General features: G+C 38.2%; 1 pseudogene; it reads right to left on the bottom strand.

The window, feature by feature from the left end:
- Positions 1 to 867: 867 nt before the first annotated feature.
- Positions 868 to 2,954, bottom strand: LOC148012521 (uncharacterized; annotated as a pseudogene).
- Positions 2,955 to 9,927: the final 6,973 nt, after the last annotated feature.

Raw genomic sequence — 9,927 nt, 5'->3', positions numbered from 1 at the left:
TCTGTTGATTCTTACATCTTCTCTATTGTCCATAGATACATGGATCACAAAAACATGAGAATGTTTAGTAATAGAAAGTGCATGGAATATCCTTTGAATATCCATCAATGCAATGAAACGAGTGTGAGCCTACAACACACTCACAATCCCATTGGTCATCATGTTGCACATCATCCTTAAAAACTAGCTAAAAAACTCTCTATGTATTGCATCTGTGTACTGTATCTCCAAGCTAAAATGTCTTATTTAAAAAGTGGCCTACATCAGATTCAGTCTTCATGACTAGCCATCTAGCTTCAACTCATGAGTGAGGATTCTCTTTGTGATTGCCTTAGCTCCATCCTACTCCCCTTTTCCATGTCCTGATACTAAGAAGTTATGCATTATCTCCAAACTTGACAAGTGGTAATACTTGGCCACAAAGTAGAAAGGCCTTTGAGCTTTGAACTAAGAGGCTCCAACATTTGACCATAGCCAATGATGTTGTAAAGAACAACGTTTCTATTTTAGCCACTTGTTTGGAGAAGAAAACAATGCTATACAAAAAGAGTGTCGTGCAACTTATCATTAGATATGCAAAAATGGAGTGTCTTTTCCATAACACCTCTAGTGTTCTTGATATAAGTTATGTGAACAGGTATCATAACTTGATTAGACCATCACCACATGGATTATATCTCATTATACATCTTAAATGAGTAATTTTTTACAAAGTTAATAATTGAAACAACAAGATTAGATGGAAACTTCATCAAGCACTCTTTAAACTACTATGCTTGCCATCGAAAAATGAAGTTGCGCTTGATGAAGTACATAAGATGAGAGGAGAATAGGTAAATAAAGTAGAGCTTCTCATTCATTGCACAACTAGTCCTTTCTTTTCTTCTCAGCCCCACATGCATTCGCTTTCCTTCTTGAGACATCTGTGAATATATTCATAGTCATGTTCCTATTGTCCAATAAAGTCTCATTAAGACACACTGCCAATCTCTTAACTCCACATCTACCACAATCCTTGAACAAGAATTTTTTTGTATGGTATTCTAAATCACAAGACTTTGGACACATAAGTGATTCCCACATATTGGTGATGCTATGATATACTGATTGATTTGCTATACACTAACATGGACCATCATTTTTGCAACAAACAGACAAAATATGTGCATGCATGATTCTTTCCATGGTGCCCAAACTTGTTTTGTCTCATCAAATTAAATGCCTCCTTAGAATATATCATTTGGACATGATATACACAACAATATGTATATCACTCCAAATTTCAAACAAAGTAAGGATTTAATGCCTCAAAGAATCTAAGAGATATTTATACTCCTGGATCAGCCATTTTGAATCTAACCTATGACATTAAACATTCAAACTCATGAGGTTAGTTCTTCATTTAAAATAATTGTTGGTACTATGCTAGAACATCTTAGTACCCTTATCTGGTACTATTTAGTATAGATTTGGGAATCCATAGTATCAATTTGGTAATTTGTTATACCAATTTGAGACTTTACATAAGAATTTTGGTACTTTGCTAAGAAATATGATAGAGTAATAGACCTATTTAATAACACCTTCGATTCTATACAAAGTCCATTTGGTACTATATGGAACCAATTTGGTACTTTGTAGAAATATTTGGGTACCAAAGGAGGAAAAATACCAAAGTACTAAACCCAGTAAGTACTCCTTTTGGTTTTACACAAACCCAATTTGGTACTTTACTGAGGAATTTTTGGTGATGTGCTATGAAATATAACAAAGTACTTTAGCCATTTGGTACTACAAAGTACCAATTTTGAACTTCACAGAAGCATTTGGTGTTGTTATAGGAAATATAAGAGTAATAGGACCCTTTGATACCCCCATTTGGTATTGTATTATACAAATTTGAATCTTTTTAGTACCCTTTTGGAACTATTTTAGGGAATGTACTAGAGTACTAGACCTTTTTTATAATGTATAGTGGTAATTTGATACTTCACACAAGTATTTGGTATTTTATAGTATCCTTTTGGTACTATACTAGGAAATGTACTAGAATACTATATCCATTTGGTATTATACATTTTCAATTTGATACTCTATGGAAGCATTTGGTACTTCAAAGTGCCCTTTTGGTACTATACCAAGGAATGTACTAGAGTGTTAGATCCATTTGGTATTGTGCATCATGAATTTGAAACTTTATAGAAATACTTTTCGTAATGTATTATGCGATACAATACATTAGTCGAGCCATTTTTGTCACCCCATTTGGCAAAGTATAATATTGTGGTGGTACTATAAAGTACCAAATTGGTACAACACTATCTTGAAACTAGATGGAATTCTCTTAGGATGTCCCTTATATGAAACTAAAGAGTAGATGGACCCTAGGGATTATTATCCAATGCTCCAATTAGGTGAAAAGTGCCATTGAGTATGTAACATGGAAGCATAGGATGGTAGAAGGTACAATTTGGGTGCCTTCATATCAATATAGACTCTCTTACACCAAATGTTTCTACAAGAAATAAATAATGTGATATAAGTTTGCTACAAGGAATATACAAAGCACAATGACATGCAATAAATGTAGATTATATCACACCTAACACAAAATAGAGGAAAGATAATAGGAATGGTTAGAATTAACCTATGAGTCATCAAGAAGATGCATAGGATGCTTCACAACACTTTTTCATCCACCTTGCTTCCAACATACATCCTTTTGTTGAGTGAAACTTGAGTTTCCATGCTCCAAAAGGCATACACTAGATCCCTTACTTCGGCTACTATGATGTTGTATCAAGACAATTGTCTTTGATAGGCACTCAATGGTAAAACTTCCTCACCATATTTGATTTGAAGACATTAATGTTTCTCCATTGAACAACCATAATATATGCTATTCTTGTGTGGTTTATTTGTGTTGCGCCATCAACATTACTCAACACCGTCATCAAAGATGATATCTGTAAGAAGAGCTCATATGTGGAGTGGGGCACCTTGAGTTGGTTGAGTGTGTTATGGAAGTTGGATATAAGAGTGCTCTCAGTATTACTTATGATTGTAGGTCATGAAAAGTCAAATGAGGCATGCGCTATTTGAATTACTTTCTTTGGGCACTTGTAAGCCCTAGTGTTTTCTTGCACCAAAACTTTGCCATAACTAAATATATTTGCTTTCTTTGCTTTGCTTCATCCATTGATATCAATGTTGGAAACACCTTCCATATTCTCACTTGGCTAATTTGTCTAGAATGGAAAGTTTCCATACGGATTGTCAATGTTGAATTAATATGTGGTAGTATAGAGAGGGAAAGAGCTATTGAATAGGCAATGGAAGGTGGACGAGAGAGAGAGAGAGAGAGAGAGAGAGAGAGAGAGAGAGAGAGAGAGAGAGAGAGAGAGAGAGAGAGAGAGAGAGAGAGAGAGAGAGAGAGAGAGAGAGAGAGAGAGAGAGAGAGAGAGAGAGAGAGAGAGAGAGAGAGAGAGAGAGAGAGAGAGAGAGAGAGAGAGAGAGAGAGAGAGAGAGAGAGAGAGAGAGAGAGAGAGAGAGAGAGAGAGAGAGAGAGAGAGAGAGAGAGAGGTATGTCATGATCGATTATAGCAGGGGATAGTATCACACACACACACACACACACACACACACACACACACACACACACACACACACACACACACACACACACACACACACACACACACACACACACACACACACACACACACACACACACACACACACACACACACACACACACACACACACACACACACACACAAAAGAATATAAGGAAATATTCATGAGGAGGTGAGAAATAAGCTGTTGCAAACTATTTTTTTTAAGAAAAGGAAAAATGGATCTCATATAACACCAAACAAGAAACCAATTTTGAGGTGTGCTCTAGCAAAAACACGTAATACCCTTGACAATCCATATTGTATCACCAAACCATGCTTTCACTTGTCCTTAGAGTAATATACAGGGCCTTTCCACCACCAATATAGACTTCACCACTCACACTCAACCCTTTATACGGAGACCACTTGGGGTGACCAACTATAGCCATATAGAGTTTTCTTGAGCTATGGGTCCTCACCTTCTTAGTGCTAGTCATTGCTTATACCACCACATGCACCTCACCCACAGTATAGAGGACTACTTGGAATGGCTAGCTATAGAAGCATAGAGCTGTGTAAGGCTAGGGGAAGTCACTCTCTTTGTGCTAGGTGTTGCCCAAGAGATCATGTAGAATTTTATGTCATATTCTATCACCACTATACTTTCTCCGAAAGCCTAAGGAAATGGTATCATACTAATGCTTTGAGATCCCTCCTTAGTAACCCTATGTTGGATCTTTTAGATGGTAGGACAATCATGATTTCCTTTCTTGTTGTTTATTTTTTTTAAGCATGGCAATAAATACCATGGACTAGTTGTAATCACCATTTTAGTCTCAAAGGTCATTTTTGCCTTTAGTTGACATCAACAAACTATATTTATTTCACTATTTGTCTTTGCCTTTACCTCTATATACCGCCCTTTCATAGACATGCTCAATTTATCTTAAGTAGAATATGGATCCACAATTCTTGGCACTAAATCAAGTGCAAAACAAAAAGGAGATGAAGATAAAGATAGCACAAGCAAACTAAGAAGATCTAAGTGCCTAACCAATAAACCTTTTGCAAACACAAGTGCACGAGATAGTAGAGATTAGGTTCCTAAGAACCTTCTATTGATGAAATTTTTATATCTCATAAACCTTGTACATCTTTCAAAAGCAAGTGCATGAGACAATAAATATTAGGTTCCCAAGAACCTTCTTTGGATACAATTGATGAAACCAATGAATGATTTGGGTATCAGAGGCCTACTATTTTACAATAAAGTGTAAAGTGTGAAGGTTGCAAGAGTTAGCCCCATTTGTGCTTTTGTGTAGAGTGATTATGGGCAAGGGATTGTGCAAGGGTGGGACCCAACATAATCAAATGAAGCATGAGGATATGCATGAAATAAAAATGCACATCACCTAAAAAGTGTCAAAACACGGATCTAGAGCATGACAGGAGTTATGGAGGATGAAAGATAAAGTCAAGACTCATGTTAAAAAAAGAGACCAACTGTTGCACAAGTGAATTAGGTTCCAAGATAGATTAGCTTGGACTCATAAAGACAATCTTGTGTAATGAACTGACACTGACAAGGCACTAAGTGAAAGTACAAAGCATCATGATTTTTTTTTCATTCCATTGTAAAGTACAATGCTTTATAGAAGTTGGGTTGTTCCACTCTCCTCACTGTGCATATGGGATTCATGACATCTCTTCCTGGAGCATACATCACTTGTCATTTCTCAACAAGGAGCGAAAAGAATATTAAAAAAAACATGCTTGGCCTTGACGAGATTTAGGCTCCCATTCTTGTTAGAGATTTGACTATTTTATATAGTTAAACATGATACTAAGGAGAGAGCAAAAAGCAATATAAGAATCGTTAAGAAGCTTAATGGCCAATCTTTTGTTGTGCAAGAGCTTCCATATCAAGTTTCTACTTGTTTTATCACATAATATTGGTACAGAAGCATTTTTAGGGGTGTTAATTGATGTCTCAATTGGTAGGTTTAAGCACTCTATTTGTACCTAAATCCTCTAATTGTAGTGCTTCTAAACCATCACCATTGGGTAAGCCTATCCTAACTAAATCTAGACTTTAATACAAGTAGCACAGGCTTATCCTAACTAAATCTAGCCTCTAATACAAATAGACCATTACCATATTCTAATGCATCCTAGGGTTTGGCTAATAGCATCAAGGCCTACCAGGTCTACTTCTTATTAGATAAAACAGAACACAAGAGACTCCAACCTCCTTTGACAAAAGATGCCAATGTAGATAGGTAGGGATGCTACTTGGTAGATCATTTTAGCATGCAAGGATTGATTTTAATTGTTCTTTCTTAATTCAAAGGTGGGAATGGCATCGAGACTAGTTCATGTTATCTAAATGTCATTTTCATGTAGTAAACTAGTGCTTTTAATGATGTAATGTGTGCTAATGGTAAATTAATTTTTAAAGATCCAACAATGTGTCCTTGAATCTACCCTAATTATCGGTAATTTTTTCTTTTCTTTGGAGGAGAGACAAAGATCGGTTTGACAAGAGAGAAATATTGAAAAATCAAAATTCTAATTACTCAACTATAGCCCAAAGAGTGGTATGATTGTGTAGAGGATGATGAATAGGCTCCAAATCTATATTCAGATGCTTGATTTGGTGCAATATGGGAGGAGAAGAAAGAAAACACGGTCTCATATTTTTTTCCTTCCATTTCATTTATCTCTCCATTTCTCTTCTTGTTGTGCAATTTTCCCTCTTTTCAGGTATCCCATTTAGTCCTACAGTCATAACTTTTCAATTTTGGCAAAGATTGAGCTAGTCCTATGGGTTGTCCCATTGCTCCACATAAACAAATGCCATTTTAGCATCAAATGTGCATACAAAAACATAAATTTGGCCCAATGTTGATGGCTAGATACTCCAACACTTCTCATAATGCTGACTTTGTGCTCTGTTTTTCCTTTAGCCTTAAAATACCTCATGAGTTGTGCCTTGTCTAGCTCATAAAATAGATCCCCAATGAATCTTCTTTCTTCATTTTTCATTCTAGACAAGTGTCAGAGAGAGAACCAGGGAGAGAGAAAGAGGAGAGAGAAGACTTCAGAAGAGAGAGAACGCCTGTCTGCATATCTCCCAGACATGGACGAGTTGACCTTCAAGGAGACTTTGACACAGCTTTTTGCAGGGAGTAATTTCAACTTCAGTAGTCCTATGACAGACTTATTGCAGCAGCTGAAGGGTGGGCTCTGTAACCTGGAGATTGCAAAATACAGAGAAGATCTGAGGCTACTCCAAAGGAAGCAGCATTATCACAATATGCGCACTTACCACAATGCATTTGTTAATACTTGTCTTGAGATGGTTAATGGAGGCAGAAGCAGTGGCGAGCAAGTTGAGTGCAAGAGAGTCCTCCAAAGGAAGCAACCATGCCTCATGGACTTGAGGTGATAGCCTCTTCGGTGTCCTTTGCGGCATTCTTCAGTTGCTTCTTCATTAATCACACACTCTTTCGAATAATGGAGGGAATGGGGAACAACTACAATGATCCAATGCAACTTCTGTAGTCTTCTCGTGCAGCCTCTATGCAATCTAGCTCCAAACCAGGTTTTGCTTCGTCCTCTTCTTCATTCACCATAGCTGTAGATGACTCTTCACTGTACCTTCAGCACGCCATGTTTCGGATGCAGCCCCAGCCTCCTGGATGAGCGTCTGGATTGTTCCATTGGACTTTGGCAGACTCCAGACTTAAGCGTGAAAGGCAGCCGCCGTACAATGAGCCTACGTATATAGCCACCTACAGCGATCATCGCTATGGATCATCGGGGCAAAGGTACCTTCAAGATGATAGCAGGAGATCATCAGATGAAGGGAAGAGGAAGAGCCAGGCCAACAATGGTTGCGTACAGGGAACATAAGAGGTTGGGACAAGATTGTGAGCCTTCCACTGAGAGAGAGGAAAAGGGATAATACGAATCAAGAAGAAGCTTTCCTTGAAAAGTAGCTGTAGTCAAAGTTCCCTCTAAGTCCTATGAGTCTCCAACTTGGTCATGGTGAAATTTCCAAGAAAGGTTGTTTTCTCCATGGTCTTTTAGTGCTATACCTGTCTTGCTTCTGGAAATGTCCACTGGCCTTCAATGCTGCATGTTTTCTTCTTGAAAATGTCCATTAGTCACTCCAATGCTGCCTACCATGTCTGTACCTGTGTACCTCCATTTTTGCATGAAATTTGATGACATCTAGCCATTTAAGCCTTTATCCACCATATCTGCCCTTGGATATCTCCAGATGTAGTCTCTTGCTAACTGTAGATGTCCTGCAACACTCCACTAGTCACTGTCTTGTACCATTTTTGTCTGAAATTGATTTTGAAATAGGAAAATGGGACTGAAAATGGAAGAAAATAATGGATCAAAGACTCAAGCTCTGATACCACTTGTCAGAGAGAGAACCAGGGAGAGAGAAATAGGAGAGAGAAGACTGCAGAAGAGAGAGAAAGACTGTAGGAAGAGAGAGAAGAGGCGAGAGAAGACTGCACAAGAGAGAGAAAGATTGCAGGAAGAGAGAGAAGAAGAGTGATGAGGAGAGAGAAAGACTAGATTTAGAGAGAGAAAGACAAGAAAGAAGGGGAAGCCATAGAAGTTGTGAGCAAGAAGGGAGAGAAAGTCTGTAATTGTATTAATGTGTCAAAAAGATGTGTAAAATTACATATCCTCTCCTTTTATACCAGTGTTAGTGTGACATGGCATAATATCAATATTATTTACACTAATTCCTTATTCTTAGCTTCTTACAACAAGTTGCGAAATCTTCAAAAGCACTTAAAAAGAAACAAAAAAATCCTTAATTTTTCTATTTAAAATCCATTCTCATTGGTGACCATAAGATAGAGTGACCCAACCCCTCAAATCCATGATCATATCCCATTAGGAGAGTTATGGACTCATAAAGGGTCTCATAAGGAATGTGTAATCTTGACATCAAGGTGGGCCTAGATATCATGATGAGGGTATAGATGATATTAAGCCAAAATTGGGGGTGTTTTTATTCAAAAAACAAAAGTAAAAATCTAAAAAATCTATTTATCAGGTTCATTTTTGAAGTGGGAGTAGCCCTTGGCATAATGGTAGGACCAATGAGCTATAATGGCTAGCTCATGGGTTCAAACCCTCACACACATGGGCTACAAAGCAAGCCATTAGGTCGAAATTTTGGGGGACCAACCCTAGGGTCATGTACACATGTTGCACACTGCATGTAGCCCAAAAAAGTCATTCCCTCCCCTCCAATTTTCATGTGGCAAAACATGAGACCATATTGGGAAGGCACCATAATTTAAAAACTAAAAAAAGAGTCCACAATCCACTCTTCTTTTGAGGAAAACCACCAATGGTGGGCCAAAGGGAGGAAAGCAAGTGGATAGAATGTGCACACCACCCCTTCTCTCATTGGTCCACCTCTAACCTCCCTTGCATAGAGAGCAGATTAATTCCTAATCTAAAGGGCCCTTTTGGAGTCCATATTCTCCCTAATGCTACCAAAACAAAACAAAGAGTAAAAGTACATTGACACAAAAAGATATAACTATAAATAACAAAAAGATTTGAAACACTCAACCTCACAAACATGGATCTAATAGCCAAGACCAAGACAAAAAATGGAGTCTCCCTAAGAGGATAGCAATCCATAATTTCCCTCCTTATCAGTGAACCTAGGTCAACCTAGACGACATCCAAGACTATTAAGCAGGCATCTAGGAGACAACCCGCTCCCACATAATGCTTACTAAACCTAGGATGAATCCCAAGCCAACTCCCTACCACTTAGGACTTGCTAGTGTCAAAGATAAAACACTATGCCCATTCATTTCCCTTTTTATTTTTATTTTTCAACGCACGCGCACACACACACACACACACACACACACACACACACACACACACACACACACACACACACACACACACACACACACACACACACACACACACACACACACACACACACACACACACACACACACACACACACACACACACACACACACACACACACACACACACACACACACACACACAAAGTGATGATTGCTCATGGGCCATTTCTTATTCTATCATGCCCCAAGGAGATCAAGGCATTGACCCTAGGCCTATCTCGAACCTAGGAAACTACTAGAACCTTGCAGGGTGACATGTAGATTTTTTTTTTTGTGCCTAAAACCCCATGGCTAGGTCCCATCTTGAGGAGGATAAAGTGTCACCATGTCCTACTTCTTGGATTGTGGCAACCTAGACTATATTTTTTCATGGTGTC

Source organism: Lygodium microphyllum, chromosome 27 (assembly GCF_053477565.2).
Source record: "Lygodium microphyllum isolate KBCC chromosome 27, Lygodium_microphyllum_v1.1.10, whole genome shotgun sequence".
NCBI lineage: Eukaryota > Viridiplantae > Streptophyta > Polypodiopsida > Schizaeales > Lygodiaceae > Lygodium > Lygodium microphyllum.
Note: the sequence above shows the minus strand (reverse complement) of the source record. Positions and strands in the feature narration are given on the sequence as shown.